We start from the raw sequence: 25,619 nt of genomic DNA on the forward strand, positions 1-25,619 counted from the left end.
CCTTTTTATTTGGTGCCTGTTTGCAGTACTCAATGTGTGCACTCCCTGTGTGGAGTTGGCTCATGTTTATAACACATTCCAACTCCTTTTGTATGTCCTGTCCCTCCTCCCCCTTCACTTCCCTCCAGCACTTGATCCACTTCCACTATGAGAAAGATCTATCTCCCTACTTCCTATTACCAAAGTTATCTGTTATTGTCCATCAAAGATGAGTAGGTAAAGAAAATCTGCTATTTACATATCATGCAGTACTACTCTGCCATAAAGAAGAAGAAGCTTGAGTCATTTGAAGGACAATGGGCTCACCTGAGACCACAATGTTAACTGAAATGAATCAGAGTGTAAACATTAGATATTGTCTCTCGTATGAAAAACCCAGAGTATAAATAAAGAGGAATGATGCTTCTTTTAACAATGTTAGCCCCAATTTGTGTTGCTTTTCTTCTAGGTAAATCTTATTTCTGACAGGACACAATGCAGATAAAACATTTACTTGCGTCTTTGAAATTAACACAAATAATCTAGCAGTAACCCAGGCCTGTAGTAGGCCTTTTCTGACACCCTCTTTGTGGTGGCTCAGGGTCGTCTCTTATGTGCTATAGTTTGACATGAAACATCCCTCAGTGACTAATGTGTTGAAGCCTTGGTCCTGAGCTGCTGGCATTACTGGGTGTAAAGGCTTCACAAGGGACATGCATGGCCTCACAAAGAACATGACTGATTACTCCCCCTCTTGTTCTTTCCACCTGCGTCATTCCGCATTCTAGCCACTCCCTGAAACTCCCTGAAATGTATCGTTCCTTTCTTGAAGGTTTTCTAAAAGTTTCTATAGTGTCTCGGAAGACTGCTTCACAAAGAGTTCACTTGCCAAGCAGGACGTGGTTTTCTGGCTTAAAAGCTGCTCTCACACCTGGTTTGCTGCTGACCTGATCCTACCCTGCGTGGAGGCTCTCAGGCAGTCGCTGGCCAGCTAACAAAGGCTCATTCTAAAATCTCAGTTGGCGATCCGTACATTTTGGTGTTTGTCGGTTGGCACCTTGGTTCGGTTCTGACTCCAGAACACTGGGAGGGGAGGAAACTTCAGGAAGCAGTGCTTTTCCTTGGAGGAGATAGGCCCCTGGGAGTATTTCTGAAAGGTACATTTTGCTTTGGTTGCTTTCTTTTGTCTCTCCCTCTTTCCTGACCACTCCGAGGCCATCAGCTTTCTTTCCCAAGTTCTCAGAGAGATGTTCTACCTTTCTCCAGGCCCAGGTGACCGTGGACTAAAACCTCTGACTCTGTGAACCAAACCTAAATCTTTCCTGTTTTAAATTGTGTGTCTCATATATTTAGTCACAGTTATTAAAAGCTGACTGCCATACTTTGATCATTCTTGTTAAATTTTAAACTATAGGTGTGTTCCTAGTAATTTTTAGATGATGGATATTAATACTCCTTAGTGTTCTCTCCCTTTATTTTGCAGCTAATATGTCTAATTATTAAACACAATTCTGTGTCATTAAAAAAACAAACACAACATGCATTCATACTACTGTAATTAAAGCATACAATAACGTATGTATACAATAACATACAATAAAAATAACGTAATTCTTTCCTCTTGGGGATGAGAACAAAAATATCAACATGTTATTTTTCCAAATTCTAAGCAAAAGAAGCAGCAGTTAAATTTATACATTAAAAAATGACTAAATTTTATTTTGTATACCCTTATGTTGCTGTGTGCATTAAACATTCTTAATGAAACCCATTACCCATTTTGAATTCTGGCAACTTTGGGTACTTATTTCTCTCTTTTGAACTAATTAGAAAGTCATTAAGTCTATAAACACTTGAGTCACTTGATTCAAAATCAAGCACAGCATTTACTGGAATCTACCTTTTATGCAGAAGGCACCGAACTCACTTGTTTTTCATTTAAAATACTTCCTTCAATAAATTTGATTACTTATAAATTGCTAACACATTTTTATTCTTTCAGAATAATATGAATTGAAAAACAAAATTTTATCTTATTTTTATTTTTTAAAGGTAAAAGAACAAAAACATAGTAACAAACACATATACATTTACAAAATAACTCAAAAACAATGCAAGCAATCCAGAATTTCAGACAAGGTGATAGGAAATAAACAATGGTTGTATTACATACTGATATTTTCAAATCAAGGCTGTGGAGAAAAAAGAACCCTCTGCACTGCTGGTAGGAGTGTAGACTGGTGAAACCACTGTGGAAATCAGTTTGGAGATTCCTCAGAAAACTAGGGAAAGAGCGGTCCCACTTATCCCAGCTATTCCCCTTCTGGAAGGAGAATTAAAAACATCATATCACAGTGATATATGTGCACCCATGTTTATAACAGTGTAATTTGTAATAGCTAAATCATTGAAGCAACCCAAATGCCCATCAACAGAAAAACATAATTTTAAAAATTGTGTTTTAAAATATTATCTAATTTTGAAATGGGTCCTTATTATACTCTTCAATTTAAATTTATTGTTTGAATATTAATGATATAAAACAATTTTGTGTTTGCACTGACATCTTTATATCTTCTTTGGCGAGATGCCTCTTCATGTCTTTTGCTCATATTCCCATCCAACAGCTTGGGTTTTTTTTTACTATTGGGTTTGGGAGTACTTTATAGTATGCTTTTGTAGGGAACAGGGCTCTTTATGGACAGAGAATTTACAAATATTTGTTTGCTGTCTATATTGTGTATTCATCCTTTGCACATTTATTTTTACAGTGGAAAATTTTCATTTTGATAAAATCCATTTATCAATTTTTCCAATTTCAGATGATGATATTTTTTGAGTGTGGAGCCTAACATCTTTTTACCTTGTGTATTGATACTGAACATTTTAGCCATTTTCTGCCCTAAAAGTATTGCATTTTTACACTAAATATTTGAACTCATTGTCCACACTGAGTTAAGTTTGGGAAAAGATAAGAGACTTAGATCAAGATTTTTGTCTTTTGTTTTGCTTTCTGTCTAGATATTTGTTCCAAAGTCTCTCTCTTCTCCTTCTTATCTTTCCAGAATCTGAAAACCTCCATTTACTCTCAACTTCCATGGGATCAATTTTTTAACATTTCACATATGAGTGAGATCATGTGGTTCTTGTCTTTCTATGCTTACCATTTTTTACTTCACATAGTAATCTCCCTTTTGTTGAAGTTGTCACAAATGACAGCATTTAATTATGCTCATGGCCAAATAACATATGATGTGGTGTGTAGATACTACATTTCCTTTTCTCACTACTTGTTGAACATGTAGGTTGCTTCCATTTCCTGGCTGTTGTGAATAGTGCTACAACAAACATGGGAGCTCACATGTTTCTTTGCCAGATTGATTTTATTTCCTTTAGATGTAAAATGTGATGAGGTCATTTTGACTTCTGTTTTCATGGAACACTATTCAATGTCTTCAATATCAGTCTGTTTATATCCTCAGAGGAAAAGTATGTTTTTATAAACAACACATAGTAATATATTGTGTTTTTATCTAGGTTCTCACTTCCTTCAAATTCAAAATGTTTAAGGAAGTCATAAAGAGGTAAGGTCTTACCATGATTATTATATTATTTGTTTTCTAGTTTTATTGACATTCTTCCTTTTCTTCTTGTCTTCCTTTGTGGTTAACTGGTTTACTTTATTGGTGTATTTTGATTTATTTTTTTTCGGGTTATCTGTTATAAATTTTTATTTTTCATTACTATGAAGCTTATAAAATGCAGCTTTGAGTCCATTTGAAAAGATATCAGCATGACCATAAAGATGAAAGAAGTCATCAAAAAGAGACAAAATACACTAATAAGAAATTGTATTTCCATTGTATTTCTCCTGAAATTTTGTTTCATATCTTTCTATAATGTCTATCACTTAACATCATAACTGTGATCACTGTGATTTTAATTGTTTTTTTCTAAGTTTTAGCACTAAAGATATGGATGGTTTTACCATATGTATTAGATCATTATGAACTTGTCTGTACAGCTACACCTACCAGTGAGCTTCACACATTTTAATGTTTTCTTCTTAGTCATCAATATCTCTTCCCTTATGTGTTTTTGTAGGCCATCTCTGATATAGATATTTTTTCTCAGGTTTTGATTATCTAGGAATGTCTTTATCTCTTTATTTCTAAAAGATAGCTCTAGTGGACACAGTACTCTTTATTGGTTTATTGATTGATTGATTGATTGATTGATAATTGCCAAAATCTCTTGACATGCTTCCCTCAGCCCTAAGGTCTTGGCTAAGAAGACTGTTGAGCAGAAAATTGGGATCCCCTGATGATTCTTTACTTCCATGCTCTTGTTGCTTGTGAATCTTCTCTTCATCATTAGTACCTGATAGCTTGATTGTAATGTGTCCTGGGCTACACTTGGATGAGTTAAATCTCACCAGGGACATTTGAACTTTCTTTAGTTAGATATTCGTAACCTTATCCATCTTTGGGAAATTTTCTGTTATTATCTCTTTGAATAATCCTTTCATCCCTTATGTACTCACAATTACCTCTTGAATCCAAATGATTTGAATATTCGATCTTTTAATGCTGTTCTAAATGTCTTTCTGTTCTGTTTCATTTCTTTCTGCTCATAGGATATTTTAAAAATCCTGCTTTTGAGCTCACAATTTCTATCTTCTGTTTCTTCTATCCTGTTATTGGTGTTTTCTACCATGTTTTTAATTTGGTTCAGTCTTTCCTTATTCAAGGATTTATGTTTAATTCTTTTCAAATTGTTTCCATCTCTAGGTAAAGTTTCATTGTTAGAATATTAAAATTTCTTATTGCTAAGAAATAAGACCTGAGAAGCAATCTTGAGAAAAGGTTTGTTCTTTTGCTCACAGTTTGTAGAAATTGCAGCCTGTAGTCATCTGGCTCTAAGGCAAGTACTTGTGGCAAAGAGGTATGACGGGAAAAAGCATCTCATGGCATTGCAAACGGGAAGCAGAAACCAATCACAGGAGGATGGATATGTACACTTGCAGGCCACACCCCCAGCGACCCACCTCCTCTAACCATGCTTACCTTTCCATATCACATTTAGCCATAAATAATCAGGTCCCCAAAGGGCCACCAATGAGTGAATGAGGCTTTAGGGGGGACATTCAGATACAAACCATAAAACTTCCCTACACAGAAAATGAATGGCAGATAATAAATTGGCCATTATATCTTTAATCACTCCTCACAATGTTGGCATTGAGATTTGAACCATAACAGAAATGCTTCTCTGTGATTTTTATGAAGCCTAGTGATTTTTAAAAAGCAGTTTCTGTAAAGTCTTCACTTGAGAGTTCTTCTGTGGTGATTGCTCTGAGGCAAGATTTTCGCACCCTATTTGGACTGTTATTTGAGTCTATGGTTTTATGAAAGCCCTTGATATTTGTTGGCATATGACATTAACTGGGCACTGAATGATTAGGTATTTATTCCAGTCTTTGTCATCTTTCCTTCTTTTGCCTATCCTTCTAGAAATTCTAAGCAGGTTTGCTTATTTTTTCTGACTCCATAGTCACTTCTGTTATATCTTTATCAGATATTGTCCTAGGTCCCAAGTTTGTAGTATATTTGTTTTGGCACTGCTTTCCCCAGAGAGCATTCCAAGCCCATATGTGTCTTAAACATGCAAATTGTTTGTTTTTCAACATGAACTGGAGGTTAAAAATGGTGATACTATGGTTCACATCTACTTGTCCCACCAAAGCTTCGTGAGATCGTAGATTGGACCTTTAAAAGGTGATTGGACTTTGGGGGCACAATAGTGCATTTACTAAAAGGAGGTTGGGCCTGGTTGGAAGAGGCAGGTTGTTCCTCCCTAGACTCTCTGATCCTATTTACCATATGCTAAATAGCTATTCTTCAACTATGCCCTGTGCCAATCCTTCCTGCCTTGAAGCCAGTAAACAAACAAAGATTGAAACTACTGAAACATGAGTCAAAATGAACCCATCCGCTTCTCACTGTGAATATTGGTGTTATGGTTTATGTCTGTGTGTCCCCCCAAAGCCTCCTGCGGGCATGGGTCAGGCTTTTAGAGTTTGAATATGGGTGTGAGAGCTGCACCCGCCCTGGAGTGGATAGTTTGCATATATAAGGGAGAGGAAGAAGTGCTTGAGGGCATTCCTCCTCCGCCATTCCACTCTGGCCTTTGCTTTTTGCTTAGCTGTACTGCCTCCCTGGGATGCAGCCCTCTGCCAAGTGCCACTCTGCCTTATGATCATGCCTAGTACGGATTGAAACCTCCACAAACTGTAAGCGAAATAAACCTTTCCTTCCTTAATTTTGGTCGTCAGGTGTTTTGTCCCAGCAGCGAGAAAAAAGTAACCAAGACAATTGGGTATTTTGTTCCCAGCAAAAAGAAAGTGAGTAAGACAGTGATGTGTCCCTGAAATCCTCTCCCTGGGTGAGGGACAGGTCCAAACACCTTCTACAGAGTTAACAGCCTACTTTATACAATCCACGGGTCTGCTCACATGGACAGAATCACAAAGGACCACACCTTAGCTTTAAAGCCTTGGGTGAGGCCATTCCCTAAGCCCATAGCCCAGTAACACTAGAAAGACATTGGAGTGGTACCAAGACTCACACCTCCGTGAGATGTCTACTGCTGAGGTAAACTCATGGCCCAATACTGCTGCAACCAGCCACAGGTGATGGTGACTAGAATAGAAGTTGATAGACTGGAGCCTTTGTCTCTGCCTGGCACCAAAGCTGGTCCAAAAGCAGTTCTGATGGTGAGGGCTACTAAGACATCCCCCCCCCCCCCTGGTTAAGTTTTACCATCCTTGTGCTAAATTCCAAGACCAACCCCACTCTCTACAATCCTGTCCTAATCCCGGCAAGTGGGATATTATACCTGAGGCTGGAGTAGCACTGGGGAGAGCCATCTTTTGGCCAACAAGATTGATTTAAGCTGGATCATATTTGACTCTCACAGCCATGAGGACCTGCATAGTCTCAGAGCTGCGCTGTGGCCCACACTGCAGCTGGTTGTGATGCAGGCAGACATGCATGTCAGTCGTATGGAAAGAAAGGTTTCTGCTTGGTTCTGGGGAGGATCTAGAGTCTTTCTCTGTGAGGTCTGTGAGATAGGGTGCTGTTGTTTACTGCCTGGTTCTGGATCTCACTATGGTGGACCCAGTACAGAGATCTAGGGCAAAGCCCTATGGTAAGTTTTGTGATTTATTCCCCAGTGACTAGATTGTTGCTTCATGTTTTAAGCCTAAAATTGGAGGAGGGTCAACCACACCACTAATGGCATTCCAACTGCTTAGTGTGCAAGTATGGGACTGAGGATAGTGGTGTTGAGGCCTGCTTGCCTTGCACCGGGTTTCAGTGTAGCAGGCTTGTTGCGGATTTTTTGTCAAAGGTCTGAACTGAATGTCCTTTCCTGCTTCCAAGCATTGGGCATTCCTTTCCACACTGCGATGCTGGAGCTAAGGGAGGTGTGAGGCTGGCAGCGTTTTCCTTCCTGCCATCTTCAGTCTGTCTACCCTGTTATACCAAACGCAGGTACTGTGTTCTCTCAGTTAGATTCTCTATCCTTTCTGAGGACAGTTTGATGCACGAATATTTGTTCAAATTGTTGAATTGGTGGGAAAGCATCCCTGGAGGCTCTGACTCCCCATCTCCTTTGTTAGTTTTCATGCTAAGAGGGTCTTTACACATGTGATGGAGCTAAGAATTTTAAGATTAGCACTGCAGGTTGTGTAAAAGAGATGAAAAAAGAAATTAAGGTATGTTATGTATATATACCAACTCCTCACAGGAAATGTAAACATGATGTAATGTAAACATGATGTACTGCAAACATGGACTAATAAAAATAAGATTTAAAAAATGAAAAAGAAACAGCACTGCAAATCCTCTTTCTCTCACATAGCTGAAAGCAGCAGCCTCACCCTAAATAGTCACGGGCAGCCCGCCGTACATGCACTCATCTCTTGAGTCCGTTTATTATAGTATTCAGCTGTGGAAGTGCCGTTTCTCTACCCTGTACTTCTCACATGGCTGTCCCAGTGCTGCTCCCACTTCACTCCAAAACCATCTTCATAGTCTATGTTTAATGTAAACTCTGTATTTATGAAGACAGTCTTCCTTTACAAGGAATATTATGGCATTATTATTCTGGTAAGAGTTTTATTTATGCTCTAGCTAAAGGTTTCATAGTTTTGAGTGTCCCCTTAATTTTCCCTGGAAAATATTGATGTAGCATTAGAGTAGAAAATCTTATGATTCTATGATGATAATTAACTGGACTATTTAAAATGATCAAATGATTTTAGCATATCATTAACTTTTAAAACACCTTAGCTGATTTGTGGGAGCTACCATATATACAATAACACACACATATACAATTCATTTCTGACCTGATATTTTATACACAATTAAAAATGAACTGAAAATGCTTATGCATAATATTTACTGAGAAACAAACACACAGATCTACAGCTTTTTAATGAATTAAGCAGGCCACCAAGATAAAAAGGAATTGAGGAACTATAGGATTAAAGAACTGGAAATTTGCTGGTGTTACTTTTGTAACTGTACATAATTCATAATCTTATTGCATAATTTTGAGATTATCTGAAATATGCAAAAAATCTGTGAAAGATAATAGTAAAGGAAATAATAATGCAGCAAAAATAAATAGAGCTTTTAAAGTCCTCAAAATCATTGCAGTCCCTTCAAGATAAAACTAATGGAGATGAGGTGAACATTAATGTTGAATTCAAAAGTAATAAAAAAAAGCAAAAAGTAATTGCTTTTCAGCAAAGCTTTACCAATGAATAAAGCAAAACTATAGCTGAGAAAATGCCACACCGTAGAAAATGATTTGCTATTTCAAGATTCATTTCAAGTTCATAATAGATTTTGTTTCTCTGCTTTTGCTGTAATACATTTATTTCATGCCCAATTTAGAGCAAAGCCAACCACAGAACCTTTAAGAAATGTAAAACAAAGTTACTTTTTATCTTGAAGCCACATCACTCTGACATTAGGTAAACCTAGAATATCCTAATGCAATGTTAAAACCATATATGAGCAAGAGCTTTTCTAGTGCCCTACTGAAAAAATACTATTACAGTTCTTTACTAACTTATATGGCTGCAATCTATTGTGCTATTATAGATCCATTTTAGTTGACTCAATTCCTAATATTTAGGTTGGACACACTTTCTTTTTGTGTTTATCTCTAAATTCTCTAAAATAGATAGATAGCAACAGTGTACCTTAAACGATTTGACCATATCATGCAGGTCATACCTCTCTTGCTGGTATGCTTCACAATACACCAGCAAAATTCACCCATCAGTTAATCACCAGAACCAATCAATAAACCTCAAATATGTGTGTGGCTATAAAATAAATGCTGTTAGTAAAGAGAAGGAGGTTAAGAGTAGAAGCAGATGAAAACTAATAAAATAAATCATATAAATGCTGTTAGGGAAAGGACTTTTTTAAACTGAGAAATGGTTAGCTGTAATAATGAAGATGTGACATGTGGTTTAATTTTAATCTCTTGGTTTAAGTATATCAGTGGCCCAAAGAAATTTATTTGATGGCTAGAAAGCCTAAAGTCTCTGAGAGTTCTCTTATTTCTCTTTAGCTGCTTAGAAATCTACTTTTACATATTGCTAGTTATCTATTTAATCACATTTTTTTTCCTCAGCTACACTAGAAGTGATGTCTTATTTTCCTTCAGATGAGTTCAACAAGGTGTTTGTGAGGCTGTACGTTTTGGGAATGAAAAATGGCACAAAACAGGATTAAACAACTGAGACCACACAGTTTGCTTAGAATGTACATTTTCATGACTTAACTGAAGCAGACCGTATCTATATTTATAGCCTTATATATTTCAGTGCTATTGATTACAGTTGGTAAGGTTTCAAAATAACCTTGGTCTCATTTTATCTAATGTAATGCTAGCTGTCCTTACATGGAGGCATTAGACAGCTACCAACTCTAGACTGAAACTGCTCTTGAGGAATAAGTGGATATCTCTCATGCAGACAGGAAATGTTCCATGGCTGAACATGTCCAGGAAACTAGAGGGCTCACAAAATTATACTCACGCTGAAAAAGTTTACATCCGTGTAAATGTCTAATCTTTTAACCGTAAAAATGATCAACACAGTGCAGTCCTAAACATTATAAAACAGGTCATAGTGTGACAACAATGAAAATCAGGACCCTGTGAATTCTTACCATGCCCTGTCCTACTCAGAACACTTTCAGTCACTTCTTAATTCTAAAAGAACTAACTTCTTTGTTTAAAATAAAATGTATCTAAAATGCATGTGAATGTGTGTGTGTGTTTTAAAGGTTTTGTTAAAGCTTTTCCTATCTTCTTTCTTTTTAGCAACCTGTCCAATTTAATTCATTACATTACATTCATTACATTGCTGTTGATTCCTTACGGGTTCTCACTGCATCTTTGTGTAGCATAAATAAACTCTGCACTATATCTGCACCGCAGACTGATTCTCTCTTCCACTCTCACTACCCCTTTCATTGTCCTCAGCTTCCCAGACTCTCCCAGCTGTGACTATAATTTTGCTTCATCCAATTTGTAGCTCTTATAAAATATTCCATAATCCCTGTCTCAGTTGACTGTAAAAGTTGAAAAAATCTGTGGATAACTGTGACTAATAGTATTTATTTCATAAAAACCACTCTGTTTGGACTGCTTTGTCTTCCCTTATTGACCAATGTCATGATTTTTATTAGTTACTGGCAAATAAGTGAAGTTTGGATTCTCTATTAATTTTCTCTATGGTAATCTTATTTTCTCATAGCTGTCACTCATTCCCTATATCTCCTCAGCCTACTTCATGAATCTTTGTTGTCTGGTTGGTTCTCTCACATCTGCCACACAATGGTCAGGTGATTATCTTGTGCAGCTACCATACCCTCTCCTGACAACAGAAGCAGTGTTTGCAGTATGTATTATAAGCTTCTGTGGCACTAATTTAGTATTGTATGTGACTAGAGAGTCCACAGGTTTAGTTCAGGGATAGATCACTTGACTGTATAGGAGGAGAGTTGTAGAATGCCACAGTTATCAAAAGAACTGGGGTCTTTATTTCTAACTTTCTTGTATGGAGTTAGGTCTCCAGTGTTTCACAATGCAAATAATTAATGCAGTGTAGAAAACTTCAATATATGAAATTGTGCCTTTTCATGGTTATTAAAAGCAGTAATCTTATGAGCAGTTACCTTGCTTTACTCCAGGTAGGCAATGAGTTTAACTTACCACTTGCTCTGCATCATGCTCTTTAAGGGCACATGAAGAGAAGCTAAGCCTGTGCAGAAATAACAACACCTTAGAAAATGTGGACTGTGCGTTATTATGTCTCCCTTAAAACTCTATTAACAACAATTAGTGTTTTAAAACATACGAATTATGGTAAGCAAGGTGATCCCAAAATTTCAGGCCATATCCAAAGAAAAGCTTATATGTCATTAGTATAAATTGCATAATATCTTACATGCATGTCTTGCACTCATTATCTTCCAAAGTTAAGCTGGTATTCACAAGGCATACACGCTCACAGAAAGGTAGATTTGTATGAAAGACTGTCATTTGTGCCCCAGCCCAAGGAAAAATTGTGGGGCACATATCTGCTTCCTATAAATTTTGACCTGAAGGAAGACATATTTCTTTCACAAAAGTCTGATTGCTTACATCCGGTTGAATGTCCACAGCATGCAGGAAAGGAGACCGAACAATGTAATCTAGCTGTGTGCGGAGGAGTGATCTTTGGGAACTGCTAGGAATGTCCGTCACAGAAAGGTCCTGTATTATAGCCATGTAAAAAAGACTGTGTTTGGATATCTGCTCACATTGAGTTTTTCATTTGCTTCTTAGCTAGATGGAAGAATTATTTTAAATTCTGAGTATGCAGCCTTATTTCCCTCAACATCTGTTACATGATCTTCACTGCGCATTAAACTTAAAAGATATCATAATGAAAATTCTGTCTTTAATTTTTCTCAGGTGAACTCTGGACAATAAAATGAATAAATTTTTTTAGGAATTTGACTACTGTGGAAATAGTTTGTCAGTAATTATAGAGTGTTTTCTTACAACACACTTTAGCGATTTATTGACATCATAATTAAAGTGCATTTCAGTAAATACATCAGCTCAGAAGGTGACAACACTATATATTTAGAAAAATAAAGTAAATTTTATAGTTTTCAGATAATAATTCACAATAATCAGTATGTTTCACAACTATAGTGGATAGAAATAATTTTAAGAATGCATGTAATGACACAGATCTAGGATGTGGCTTTTCTTAATTGGGAGATAAACAGAACTTCAAATTGTCATCCTTGGGTTAAGATTGATGCTCCACCAAAACACTCAGGTGGGCAAACAACTTCTTGAAAAAATCATCTTGTCCTCCTCTGCATGGTGTAACATATTAATGCATGATTATCTATAAAACATATTGATGATGTATATTATTAATTTCTTTCTTTATTATACTGTTCTCAGAAAAAGGGCTGTATAATTAAAGCTTTTGTAAGTCTTGATGCATTTTTTTGGCCTAGAGCAGTTTCTGTGTAGATTCAAGGAGCAAAATATAGAATCTCAATTTGTATGGTACAAAGATCAATATATTTAAAACTATTTCTCCATTTTTCTTTGAAGTTAATGTCTGTCATAAAAGCCTCTTTCCGTCTTTGTTGAAATATAAAGCAATCTTTGTGCACAATCCACAGACCTTTCTATGGGTTACTGTGGATCGTCAATGGAGGATGGTGAAAATAAAGCTGAGATTGCCAAGTCTCTCTTAGGCATCGTGACAAATAAATGTGTGGGAAATATGTCAATCTGCAACCACAAGTTAAGTGTGTGAATATTCTTGAAATTAAAGAGAATCTTAAAAAGTCATATTACTATATGCAAATAAAAATTGTAAATAAAATTCGGGGGCAGCTTGAAATTGGTCAATATAAAGCAAAAGAAGAATGAGATAAGTATACAAATAAAATCAGGAATATCATGTAAAAATGAGAACTCTATCCCTGCAAACCTGAATACACAACTAGAACACAGATGACAGCAACCACTCTCTTCCCACTTGACTGGAATCTTCATAACAAACTACTTGAGGTGTCACCTATCCAGGACATGGCTGAAAGTCTTCTACTTATCACTGTGCTCAGGTTCTTCTTGGTGCTCGAGGACTGCTGTGGCCGCATAATGCTGGCAGGCTTTGTATTTCCAGTATGTCTCTTCATTGCCCACAAACCCTTTCAGCTTGCCTATCTCCCCTCACACTTCTACCCTCAAGTCAGCCTCAGCCACTAATTCCTTCTGATCATCCAAACTTCCTCTCATCTGCACCCAGATAATTCCTCTACATTCTTGGACCTCTGTTCTTTAGAAGGTAAACTCGCATTCCTAACTTCTTTCATCTCCCTGTCAAAACTGAGAGCATTAATACTCCTTCCACTGAATGCTGTCGGCAAGGTGGAAACTGAGTCCTGCACGACACTGTGTTACTTGTAGACCTCTCTTTCCCATCCATTTATAAATTAGCCCTGCCTCAATGAAGTTGAAGTTTCTGGACTACACTAAATTCTTCTCCATTTCATTGTTTTTAAGTAAACTTACCTTTCTTGTTGTTAACTGAGAAGCTGAGCTCATGTCCTTCTCTCATTTTTGCAGATTTTTCAATGTCCTTGTGGACTTTAAATTTCTATGCAATATCATATAATAGCACCCAGCCTCTTAGTAACTTGGCACATTCATACTTTGAGAATCCCAATATCACATTTTTTCCCTAAACAATAGCGAAGTACAACTAGTCTTTTCAACTGTTAAATTCAAGCATCCCATTTTTTAGTCCCACTCCCTTCATTTTGGTGTCTCTTCCTTCATTTTTATTGAGACCTCTATTTTTCAGTGGTTGTTACTTTTTTTATATTTTGTGGCTGTTTCCTGATGAACCTTCTGTTCAGTTTGTATTCTTAGCTTCCGGCTTAGGCAGAGTGACATATCACTTCAAGCATAACCTTAAGAAGAACCTCAAACTGTCTCTCTTTATTGTTCTTCTTTTGAATTCCTCACCCTCCAAAACGTCCAAAAGATGTCACTGTCCATTCTCTCTGCCTATTCTGAGGTTACTGAATATTCTGGGAGCAAATCATCTAACCTGAAGATTATTTCCAGTTTAAATTCAGAGGGTTTTATCTCAGTTATACCTTCGATCTTGTTTTTCTTACATTCCTCACATCAGCCATGGTAATGGTTTCCAATTTCTGGAAGCATCTAACTCTGGAAATTGCTCTCTACTAAAAATTAAAAACATCTTCACAGAGAAAATAGTAGCCTGCCAACCACTAGGCCTGCTAAGGAATGTGTATTGCCGTTCACTATCATTCTTTTCTTTGTTTCACTGTTGGTATTTACTTTTGTCTTTTGTGTTGTTCAGTGTTCTGGAAGTCATCTTCTACCTAACACAATCTTTTTAACTCATTGATGTAAATTAAATCATTAATTATTCCATCTTATTGTAGATCTTTTTCCTTCTCATAAGCAATACATGGTCTTGTAACATTGATATTCCTGTGTTGATGTCCATGAACATACTTCTTATTTTTTCCCATTATGGCCAGACTTAGAGAGAACAAACCTGTGCTTACTCATTTACTACTTGTTTGCTTTTCACTTCATTTCAGTCTCGCTTGTAATTCCAGTCTCCTTGTGGAATTGTCTGACCATGAGTAAAATGAGCTACTTGGTAAGTGGACATGCTTCAATTTTATTCAACTAACAGGCGTATTATCAGAATGGCAGACTAACAGTATTTTTGCTAGTATATAGAACTAATTCTTCTAAAAAGATGATAAAAATTTTGTCAAAGTTTAAATATATTCCTTCCTTTCCAATAATTTTACATTTATAGATTCATGTACTTTTTAAAATTGATCTTGATAATTTAGGAATTTGAAGATGTGGGTTGGGAATAAAAAGTTGACACTGTTATCATAGTTGGAAATTTCTGAATGTATTATAGAAATACATTATAGAAGCAAGAAATTTCTGAATATATTCTATCATTTATAGACTTGTTAAATATAGATTGTGAGAGTCTTCTCATTCTACATATACTACTTTAAATAAAAACTTAACATCTGGCAACTGAAATATTATTTTAACCAAAATCATCTTTCTGTTTCCTGGAAAAAAAAGATAAATACATAAACTATATAATTCAAAGCTATTTTAAAAGAAATTACTTTGAATAATTTTCTCTTTCTTTACCAGTGCTCTTATTTCCCTTTTCAAAATGGTTTTCCCTTGATTTGTGTGTGTTTTTTTAACTGAAATTTTGACTAGCTGCGTGAAATAATGCAGTACATATTCAAAATACTGTTATTCAAGGTGTTTATGCATTGAGCAAGAGAATATGTGATTTTACAGATTAATAAGGTACTTTACCAACCAGAACATTTATAATATTTTAATGAAAAAGTAAGAGATTGAGTTAGAAGAAATTCAGTAACTATAACTCTGTTAAGATCATCTTCAAACCAAGCAAAACTGATTATAGGAAAGGATATGCATCACATAAAAACTTTTCAAAATAAGGCATTTAGTGAAATAGATAAATCAATTCAGAGAGTACATGAAATGTCAATACAATCTCTTTAGAGAACAGGTACTTTTAATTTTTTTTTTTTGGTTTGTTTTTTTTTCCGGTACCAGGAATCGAACTCACGACGTTGCACTTGCCAGGCAGGTGCTGTGCCGCTGAGCTAAATCCCCAGCCCCAGTAGTTTTAATTTTAGATGTAATTATAAAACCTTTTATGATTTGTGTCTGCATGTCCCACCAAAGCCTCATGCAGTCATAGGACAGGCTTCTAGAGTTTTTGATTGATCCATAGTCCAAGGATGGGATTACGGGTGTAAGTGCTACACCAGCCCTGAGGTGGGTAGTTTGCATACAGTATAATGGAGGGAAAGATCCTGCTCTCTGCTGTTCCTCCTTTTTGTCTCTTGTTCCTTTGGCTGTTTTCCATTGCCATGAACTGTTGTCCTCTGCCAAGTGCCACTCTGCCTTGGACCCTCCTCGTATGAACTGAACCTCCGCAAGCTGAGCTAAATAAACCTTTCCTTCCTTAATTCTGGGCAGCGGTATTTTGGCTCAGCAGCAGGAGGAAAGTAACCAAGACACCTCTGGTTTGTCAATTACTCATCAACATCTCTTTTTATTGTTGGCAAATATTTGATTTATTTGTGGTATTCAAATACCCTAGCAGGTCCTGGGGATTTAGCTCAGCGGCAAAGCACCTGCCTGGCAAGCGCAAGGTCGTGAGTTCGGTTCCTGGAACCAGAGAAAAACCAAAAAAAAAAAAAACCAAACAATCAAATACCCTAGGAATGACTTTAAATGACTTACATTTTTGTTTTATAACAAATAATATTTGAAGATAGGTGCTAAAATCTTATATGAGTACCTGTTTATAAGTTGAAGTAGCCCAATTCCATTTTGTTCTTTCTTTGAGGTTTGTGATTGCTGTTTTTAAATAACTTAAATAAAGAGAAAGTATAGAATTGAGATATAGAATTAGTATAGTGACCTCATTTGTAATTCTAATGTGTATTGAGCTAAGTTATTTGGAGCAGTTAAATTTGTTACTAAGGGGGGCTGAGGATTTAGCTCAGTGGCACAATGCCTGACTGGCAAGTGCAAGGTTGTGAGTTCGATTCCCGGTACCAGAAATAAATAAATAAATAAATAAATAAATTTATTACTAACAATATTCTTATAATGAATTTTAGGATATGCATTTTCCTAGTTAAAGCTGGAGTAATATATGGGTTTATATAAGACCAGTGTCAACCTATTTAGGAAATAATATTTTAAATATTTGTGATGTGCTGAAGTCCTTTTAAAGATTGTTGCTATAGTGTTAGATAAACACTGATAGAATTAAAATTATTAGTCTAATCAATAGAGACAAGTAATACTTCTGATGTTTGCTTAATAAGTATTTAATTTCCATGTACATAGTCAACTAACTGAAGAACATTTTATTACTCTAAGAATTTATTAATATTTAGCCCTGTGATTCACTGAGGAACATGTAGATAGAAGCATAGTTTTAGATTTGCTTTGTTCAGGCTTTAAACTCTTGGAACTTTTAAAATAAATAAAAATATGGAGGTAATGTAATGTATCTTTTGTAATGAATTTTAACCTTTAATCAAATTCTAAATCATAATTGAACACAGAGAGATCAATATTCAGTATGTAAAGAACGAAAAAAAATCCTTAAAGTTTATATATTATGGCTCCCAATTATCAACTATGCTGTTATATCAGGATATAAGCCAGAGACGTTTCAGCAGGCCAGGTACTGCTGCAAAAAAATATGTACGTGCAAAAGGTAAAATGAGCCACTGCGTGTTGACCCTTGGCACAGAAAGCTAGAATTAAAATTAGCACTAATGAAAATGTAATTTTGTACCTTGTATATTGTCTTAGATTGTTACTATTTATGTATTAAATATATTAGTAGATGTAAGGCACCCATAAGACATTTAAGTTATCAAACATTAGTGTAGAAAAATGTCACTGAAATATCTGCTTCATAATATTTTTAAAAAGCTTTCTTTTGCTTCACAGAGTTAGATAAAAATTAAAAATTATCACATGCAAATAATGGCAAAGATGTTATAAATTATTTTTTGCTTCTATTGTTTAAGCTTCTGGTTGTTCTTTCTTTGAGTTTTGATATTGCAATGAGAGTTGAAATAATAATTTTATAGAGGTAAATATTAATTAATATTAAATATGAGACTGATATATATTTTTTAAAACTTTATTTCTTCTGATGTGGTAACTTAATTTTTCTTAAATTAGGTAGTGCTTAATATTTTGTGACAATAAACAATGATTTTTCTTGCAAAAGTTACATATTTCTGATTACACCATTGCTGGTCCAAATTTTAGGTGGTAAAAAGAATTATGAACATCCAACTATTTAAATAAATGGATTTTGCTTGCCATTGAAAGCAACCAATTCCATTTTCAAATATCCATTGAATATCAATAATGGTTTATATACTATGGCATCTGTTATAAATAACCTTAAGAATAAGTGAAAAGAAACTTTTAAGATATGAATTCTTCTGATTTTATTTTTGACATTACTATTATCGATCTATTTATCTACCTTTATCCATCGTTTTATCTATGTTTATGATGGGTTAGGTCTCTACTATGTTCAGCAGAATAGAGATAAAGTTATATGAAACATATTGAGCTTCAATTTTAAGAATGAGAGCCTCATTTAATTTGATTCTAGGATGGCTACACCTTAGAATAATGCCCACAATAAATTTTATTTTGGAGTCTGCTATGATGTACTTTCATACGTAGCACAGATTAAGTGATGTTTGAGACTTTAATATGACATTACTTAATTCTTACAAAATTTACAAAATTGAGTTAGACAGAGCTATTTTCCTCACAGATTTCTCAAAACTTGAAGTCTGTGTGCATTTATACGTGCATTTATTCACAGTCTGAGAACAATGGACTAGTGTTTTGGTAGTAGGTGGTCTACTTAAAAATATCAGCATTACCCCTTATGTAGAGCATCATATGACTACAACTGTTACATTCTGTGATTATGAACGTAAAAACAAGCTCATTCTTGTGTGTAACTTTTGGGAAGGAATAAAAAGTAAGAAGTCAACTAAATATAGATTATGGCCACAGAATTTCAGGAACTCTATTTTTATTTCCTAGACTTAGAGGAAAAAGGTTCATTTGACAAACAGAAAAAGGTGGTTTTCCTGAACACTTTTGTTTGTTTTCCCTTGCTTTTGTTTTCACCAACTGTTATAGAAAGAGAAAATAATTTATTTAACTTCTACAAAATGTCTAGACTGTGGTAAAATTATGGGGAACTCTTGTCTGCAGAGAAGACAGGATATTGCACCCAGAAGCAAAACCCTCTGCTCGGTCTACGCTCAGTAAATGAATAATATGGGCAAGAGAAACTACTGTGAAGCTAATTACAAAAGCCTGGAAAAATATTACATAAATTTTGTTAGAAAATGAAATATTCCTGAGAAGCTAAAAGTTTTTGGTCTCTTATGAGGGAATATCGATTTTCATTAATTTACCAAGCATACACGAGGAAGCCTTTTTAAAAACGATTTATCTGCCTGTTCTACAAGCTTCTGTATTTTGCAAACATTTTTGCTCTCAGCAGGGATCCAGGAGACAAAAGGGACACGAAAACATGCATGAAAGATCAGAAATGAATAAGGAAAGGATCCTGTCTAACAGGATTTCAGAGGAAACAAAGACAGTAGAAGGGCAGGGGACAGGGAGGGTGGAAGGAGGGTTAACACAACAGTAACAAAAATGCAGTTAGATAGGAAGAATAAGTTGTAGTATTGACACAAGAAGATCGCTATCATTTATGATTTTTTTATGTATTTTATAAATAATTGGGAGAGAAGTTTGAAAGTCCTCAATGTGAAACAATGATGACTGTCTAAGGAGAGGGAAATGCTAAGTGCCCTTATTTGATTAGTACACATTTTATCCATATATCAAGTTATGACATGATATCCCATAAATATTTACAAAGTTTAAAATTAGGAAATTAAAATATAAATGAGCCCAACGGAATCTATCTTGAACTTACTTAAAAATATAATGGATGTGAATAATGTCTGTGCATTACTTTGATTACCCACTTTTCTCTTCAAAATAATAGAATCAAAAGCAAATATTTTGTAAAATGCAACCAAAAATGACAAGTGGAATATTAAGTTGGTGAACATTAAACACCCATGATAAATTTTCACACAATACTTGCTGTGTGTGTGTGTGACTAGGTGGATAAATCACCTACTTCTGTGTATTTTATATTTAAGAAACTTTGTACAGCTACACATTTGGGATTAGAGAAAGGACACAGAGTCATCACATGCAAACTTTTACATTTCAGTTTTCCTAAATTAAAGATTTTTTTTCCCTAACTGTAGGGCAACAGCTTTAAATATCTGCACTAAATAAACACTCATCCAGTCTCACTCTGATAACATTTGAAAAGGATAAAAAATGATTTAACTTATAGATTATCTAAATCCTGACAATGTTTTATCTTTCTTTTTTGAAGATATCAATTTGATCACAGCACTAAATAATAAGTGTGCATTGTATAACTACTTTATGAATACACACATAGATGGAGATATACATGATAGATAGATAATACACAGATATACAGACAAACTGATGATAGGTAGATAGATGACAGATAGATGATAGATAGGTAGATAGATAGATAGATAGATAGATAGATAGATAGATAGATAGATGATAGATGGAAAATTATCACAACTATGTACCTTGTGATTTAACATTGTATTACACATGCTAATCTGTTGAGCTGACTCATACCTGCAGTGAATGAATACCTTTGAAGGTCATTCAGATAGCTATCTGCAAATACTTTTACCCATTTCCATGGAGAGATCTTATAGTAAGCATGTACATTTTGAGATTTTTTTCTACTTTGGGAAATTGTTTTCCTTCTGTAGTAAAAATATATGTATAAAAAGAAATGCTTTCTCTTTTCCTTCAGCTAGATTTTTTTAATCTTGAAAGTAAAATTTTCTCAATGCTATTAAAGCCTGAGCATTTTCACATGTGTTCTGTTATTAGTGTTCTGGCTTGCATGGATTTTTAAACCACCTAATGAATCAACCAATTATAGAACACCGTCTATTACAATTTCACATATTTTCAAATGGAGCATTAAATTTATCATGTGCTGACTAAATTAAGATAGGGGAACTATGTTAGCTGAATATAATGTATTAGCAAAAATGTGAAAGAAATTGGCGATTCAGCATTCCCACTTAATAGTGTGTTCAATTTCTGCAAAACTGCTCGACTTTGATAAGAGCATTCATGTTTCTTAATATTACCGAGGTAATAAGGCTCTCCACAAATCTTCACACACATGGAAACTGGCATTCCTTGCAAGATTCAGTATCTTAAAAGTGATTCATCATCTCTGTAAAAATGACAAGATAGGCTGAAAAACTCAAGATATTATTTTATTTTTCTCTTTTCCATTACACATGAATACTGCAGTCTGAGTCTGCTCAGATACAGGCAAAATACTATTTTCCCTTTTATTTAATACTTATAAACTACATTTGTCTGATAATCAGATTTATAAAATTTTTATAATATTACAATAAAATGTTTAAATTTTTCTTGGTGTAATAAGGACATAGCCATAGTAATAATTGGTAAATTATTATTATTTCTTTATGACTACTATATAATAGTGTGGTTATTTCTTTGCTTTACAAGCTTAACAGAGATGTGATCTATTTAAAAAGTACTGATGGGGGCTGGGGATTTAGATCAGCGGCAAAAGCGCCTGCCTGGCAAGCGCAAGGTCGTGAGTTCGGTTCCTGGTACCGGAGAAAAACAAAAACAAACAAACAAACAAACAAACAAAAAAATAAAAAGTACTGATGTGCTTAAAAATTACTGAATGCTGCATTTGTAGTGTTTTGACAAAAATGTAAATTGGTTTAGCCCTTGTGGAAAACAGTATGGAGGTTATTGTGAAAGTAAAAAAGAAATGCTCTATTACTGAAAAATCTCTTTTTTTCCCCAAGAAATGAAATTATTGCTTTAAGAATGCACTCCTATGTTTCCTGCAATAGTATGCTCAAAGGTGAAGATGTAGAATGAATCTAAATATCTATCCATGAATGAATGGGTAAAAAAGTGTAAATATATATATGTGTATATATATATCATGATATATAATTTGTGGATATACATCATGATATGTATGCAATATATGTGAAATATATGTACATATAAAATTCAGCCTTAAAAATCTAAAAGAGAAATTCTATCATTTGTTATAGAATAGATGGACCTAGATTACAGTATGAGAAATGAAATAGGCAGACATAGAAACAAAATATGTCATTGTCTCTCTTACATATAGAAAATTTTAAAATTCAGATACACAGAAATAGAGAATAAAAGAATGATTTCCAGGAAAGAATGCGAACAAGTAAGTCAATAGATGTACAGTAGCAAATATGTAGGATGATTAAGTCTAAAATGTAATGTACAATATGATGGCTACATTGAATAAAGATATATCACACAGAATTTTTGCTAAAGGAGTATGTGTCAACCGTGCTTGCCAGAAAAGCAAAAATTTGGGCAAATATGTGAAACGTTGAGCACACTAATTTGACTTACTATAGTAACATTTGTAATATATGAACAATTCTTACAAAATGATGCTTTATACCTAAAATATATGTGACAAAAATCTACTTTCAAAAAGTTGATACGGACATGAAGAACAATGTGTAGAACTGATAGTTTTTTTTTCTGAAACTAGTTAGAAGAATGGGTAGATGTATGTATGTATTAGCTGCAGTGCATGATGATAGGATGCCCACGTTATACTCCCAGGGAGGAACTGGACACAGTTTAGCTTGATCATTTATACTCAGTCTCTCGTGAAGCTTCAGTCAAGGTATCAAGGAGGCTTTGGATTTCATTTGAAAGCCCCAGAATGAAATAATTTTATTCTCATCTCACTTATAGAGCTGTTGCTTGGATTCACTTGCTTTTGGGATACTGGACTGAGGCTGATGGTCTCTTCAGTTCCTGGCCACATGAGCAAGAAGGGGAAGAAAGAAATAAAGATATTCTATGACAGTGAGGTTAAAAGTCTTTTGCAACCTCATCGAGGAAGTGCAACAGTATTACATTCTACTGTGTAAAATTAAGTCATAAGGCCAGTCTGCATGCAAGGGAGGACCTCACTCAAGGACATGAGAACCAAGAGGGAGATCACTGGAAATGGATCTGAGGTTTGGCCATGTCAGAGGCTCAGTTGCAAGGGGACCTTCTTGCTGTTCAAAAAACATTATTTATTGTATAAGATACGTATTTGTCTAGGTTTGTATATGTGTGCCTGTGCCTGTATCCAAACAATAGTGTGCAAATTTGATTTGCTGTGATATTTTGAGGTGGTAAAAGCAACTGTGTTTCAGAACTTTTCTTTCTCTTAAAAGGAGGTGTTTTTAAAAATTTGATTATATGAAGTCTCTTTCTCATTTATGCTATATTGCATTAGAATGAAAAACAATTAATTATGAAAACAGAATTGAATAAATAATAATTTAGATCACGAACATGTCCTTTAAAAAGACAAGTCTCCTTATTGCCCACTGGGGCCATGTGGCAAGAAGAAAGATCTAAAGTGTCAGCAACAATGAGAATTCTGGTTCTATGCTGACCTGAGTTATATGGAAGTAATATATAAAGTAATAAGGCAAGTACAAAGGAACAAAAATTGTACCAGTCTTCAAAGATAGCATGGAGGATCTTTGTTATATACTAGGCATTGTGTGGTACAGCACCAATCTTGTACGTTTCGGTTGGTTTTTGGGGACTTGCCATGTCTTAAGATATTTACAATTAGCAAATTGATACAGATGTTATATTCAGTAACTGTTTATATCAGGCTATTAAAACATTTACACTTTAGTACTAATATATATGTTACCTAAAATATATCAGTTTTGTAGGAACTAATTCACAACTTTAGAATAAAAGAACAGATATTTAAAGTAAATAACATAAACTTAAATCATTGAGAATTGTTAATAACATCTGTCACTAACTGTTACAATTACAATGGAAAATCCTTTCACTAAAATGTGGTACCAAAGGATGAAGGGCATCTTAAATGGATAGATTTTAGATTTAATTAAAATGTTAAGTTACTGTTGAAACAAAGGTCACATCATAAAATCTAAATGAAAGAAGTTCATCACTCTCTACGCTAATATGTTCTTACGATTTCATAATGAATATTGCATATTTACCATTTAAAGGATAAATGAAAATCATTTTATTTGAGTGGATGAACTAAGATGATAAGGACTACTATAAGCTCTACATGTTGGATACTAAATTTCCAAATATTCATGTTTTTATCTGCATATGTGCCATCCAGTAACTTTCAAACACCATCTAGTTTTGTATTATTATTTTGGCAGCATTACGGGTAAGATAACAATGAGTTTCTTTACATTATCTAAGTACCTTTTGAATATTTACATGTACAGTATTATGGTCAACATTTTATCAGATTTTGCATTGTGTATATTTATAGATAATATTCTGTATTAAATAATAGTTTTTTATGATATATAATAAATGAAGCTAAGCGAGATGCAAACTTTCAAAACTGAAGAAGGATTAAGGGAAATGAACACCGGAGATTTGTTGGGGTGTCTGCAGCTGCTGTTTTAACTCGAAGGTGTTGGGAACTATGGGAGCTGGAAACTGGTCATATGTGTGAAGGCAGGACAGAGACAGAGTGCCTGAGGCAGTCAAGCTACCTTAAGAAAAACATCCTGCCTGGACAACTACAGCTGTTAGTCACTAGGCAACATTACCTCTCCTGATACTAACTTTGCAACAATATAAATAAGTGCCCCTACTGTTGAAGTTAGATCCTCTTGTCGATCAGTTGAGGTCACCTCCTCTGACCTAGCTCTTATCTCTGTCTTTATTTTCCTCATACTCACTACCATTTCTCTCTGGGGTACAACGAGAGACCAACGAGGTTCTCTACACTAAGGTAGGAATGTGGTTAATATAGTACAGTAAGAATATTTCTCTGGGAATAACAAAAATATATTAGTGATTTTGGAAATAAACCAGCAAATATTCCAAAGCTGTGTTCTGCATATCAACTCAACAAAAAATGAAAGGGGATAGGTATGATGGCACATTCTTGTCTTCTCAGCAACTGGGGAGGCTGAAGCAGGAGGATCACAATTTCAAAACCAGCCTGGGAAATTAGGCAAGACCTTGTCTGGACTTTTAAAAGAATTTAAAACCAAGGACTGAACAGGGAGCCTTAGATTCAATCCCCCTTACTACAAAAACAAAACAAAACAAAACAAAATAAAATGTCCTCATAAGCTGTCAAGGCAGAAACAGCATAGCAGAACTGCATGGCTGAGAAAAGTTTTACACTGCCTGGTCACCAGGAAGCAGAGAGAGAAGCAGGGAGTCTGGACAAGAACACACTCTTCTGGGCACAGCCTGAGGGAACCCCCAATTCCCACTGGGTTTCACTTCCAGATTTGAGACTTTTGGGGGACATTTTTGGTCTAAGCTATAGCAATGATGATAACCCAAACAATCAAGCACGATAAAAAAACTATTGCTGAACCTTTCCACAATGTCTGCCATTTGCATTGATTTTCACATGTTAAATCAAATATGTACTAGTAAATGAGAATCTTCATAAATATTTAGGTTAAAAATAACTGAAAAAATTTCTTATACTTTTACCATGTTATTTGTAAATTACCATTTCCTTTTTCAGAGTAATTTTATATGTATACCTAAATTTATATGAGACACAAAACTATTTCAAGGAAAGGTTTTTTATACTATGTTACTTTAGAAGAGAAATTCTCTTATTACTCACTATGAGTAACCTCATTTTTATTTAACCTACA

The 25,619-nt window shown here is 34.9% G+C and overlaps 1 long non-coding RNA gene across 1 annotated transcript; it reads left to right on the forward strand.

Annotated features, from left to right (window-relative positions):
* Positions 1-851: 851 nt before the first annotated feature.
* On the forward strand, positions 852-25,378 carry LOC106148770. Its single transcript, XR_001234451.1, has 4 exons — positions 852-1,136; positions 3,517-3,563; positions 14,727-14,788; positions 22,678-25,378. It is a non-coding gene; the product is annotated as an uncharacterized LOC106148770 (long non-coding RNA).
* The last annotated feature ends 241 nt before the right edge of the window (positions 25,379-25,619 follow it).

This window comes from Chinchilla lanigera, unplaced genomic scaffold, assembly GCF_000276665.1.
Source record: "Chinchilla lanigera isolate Chin_1 unplaced genomic scaffold, ChiLan1.0 scaffold00027, whole genome shotgun sequence".
Lineage (NCBI taxonomy): Eukaryota > Metazoa > Chordata > Mammalia > Rodentia > Chinchillidae > Chinchilla > Chinchilla lanigera.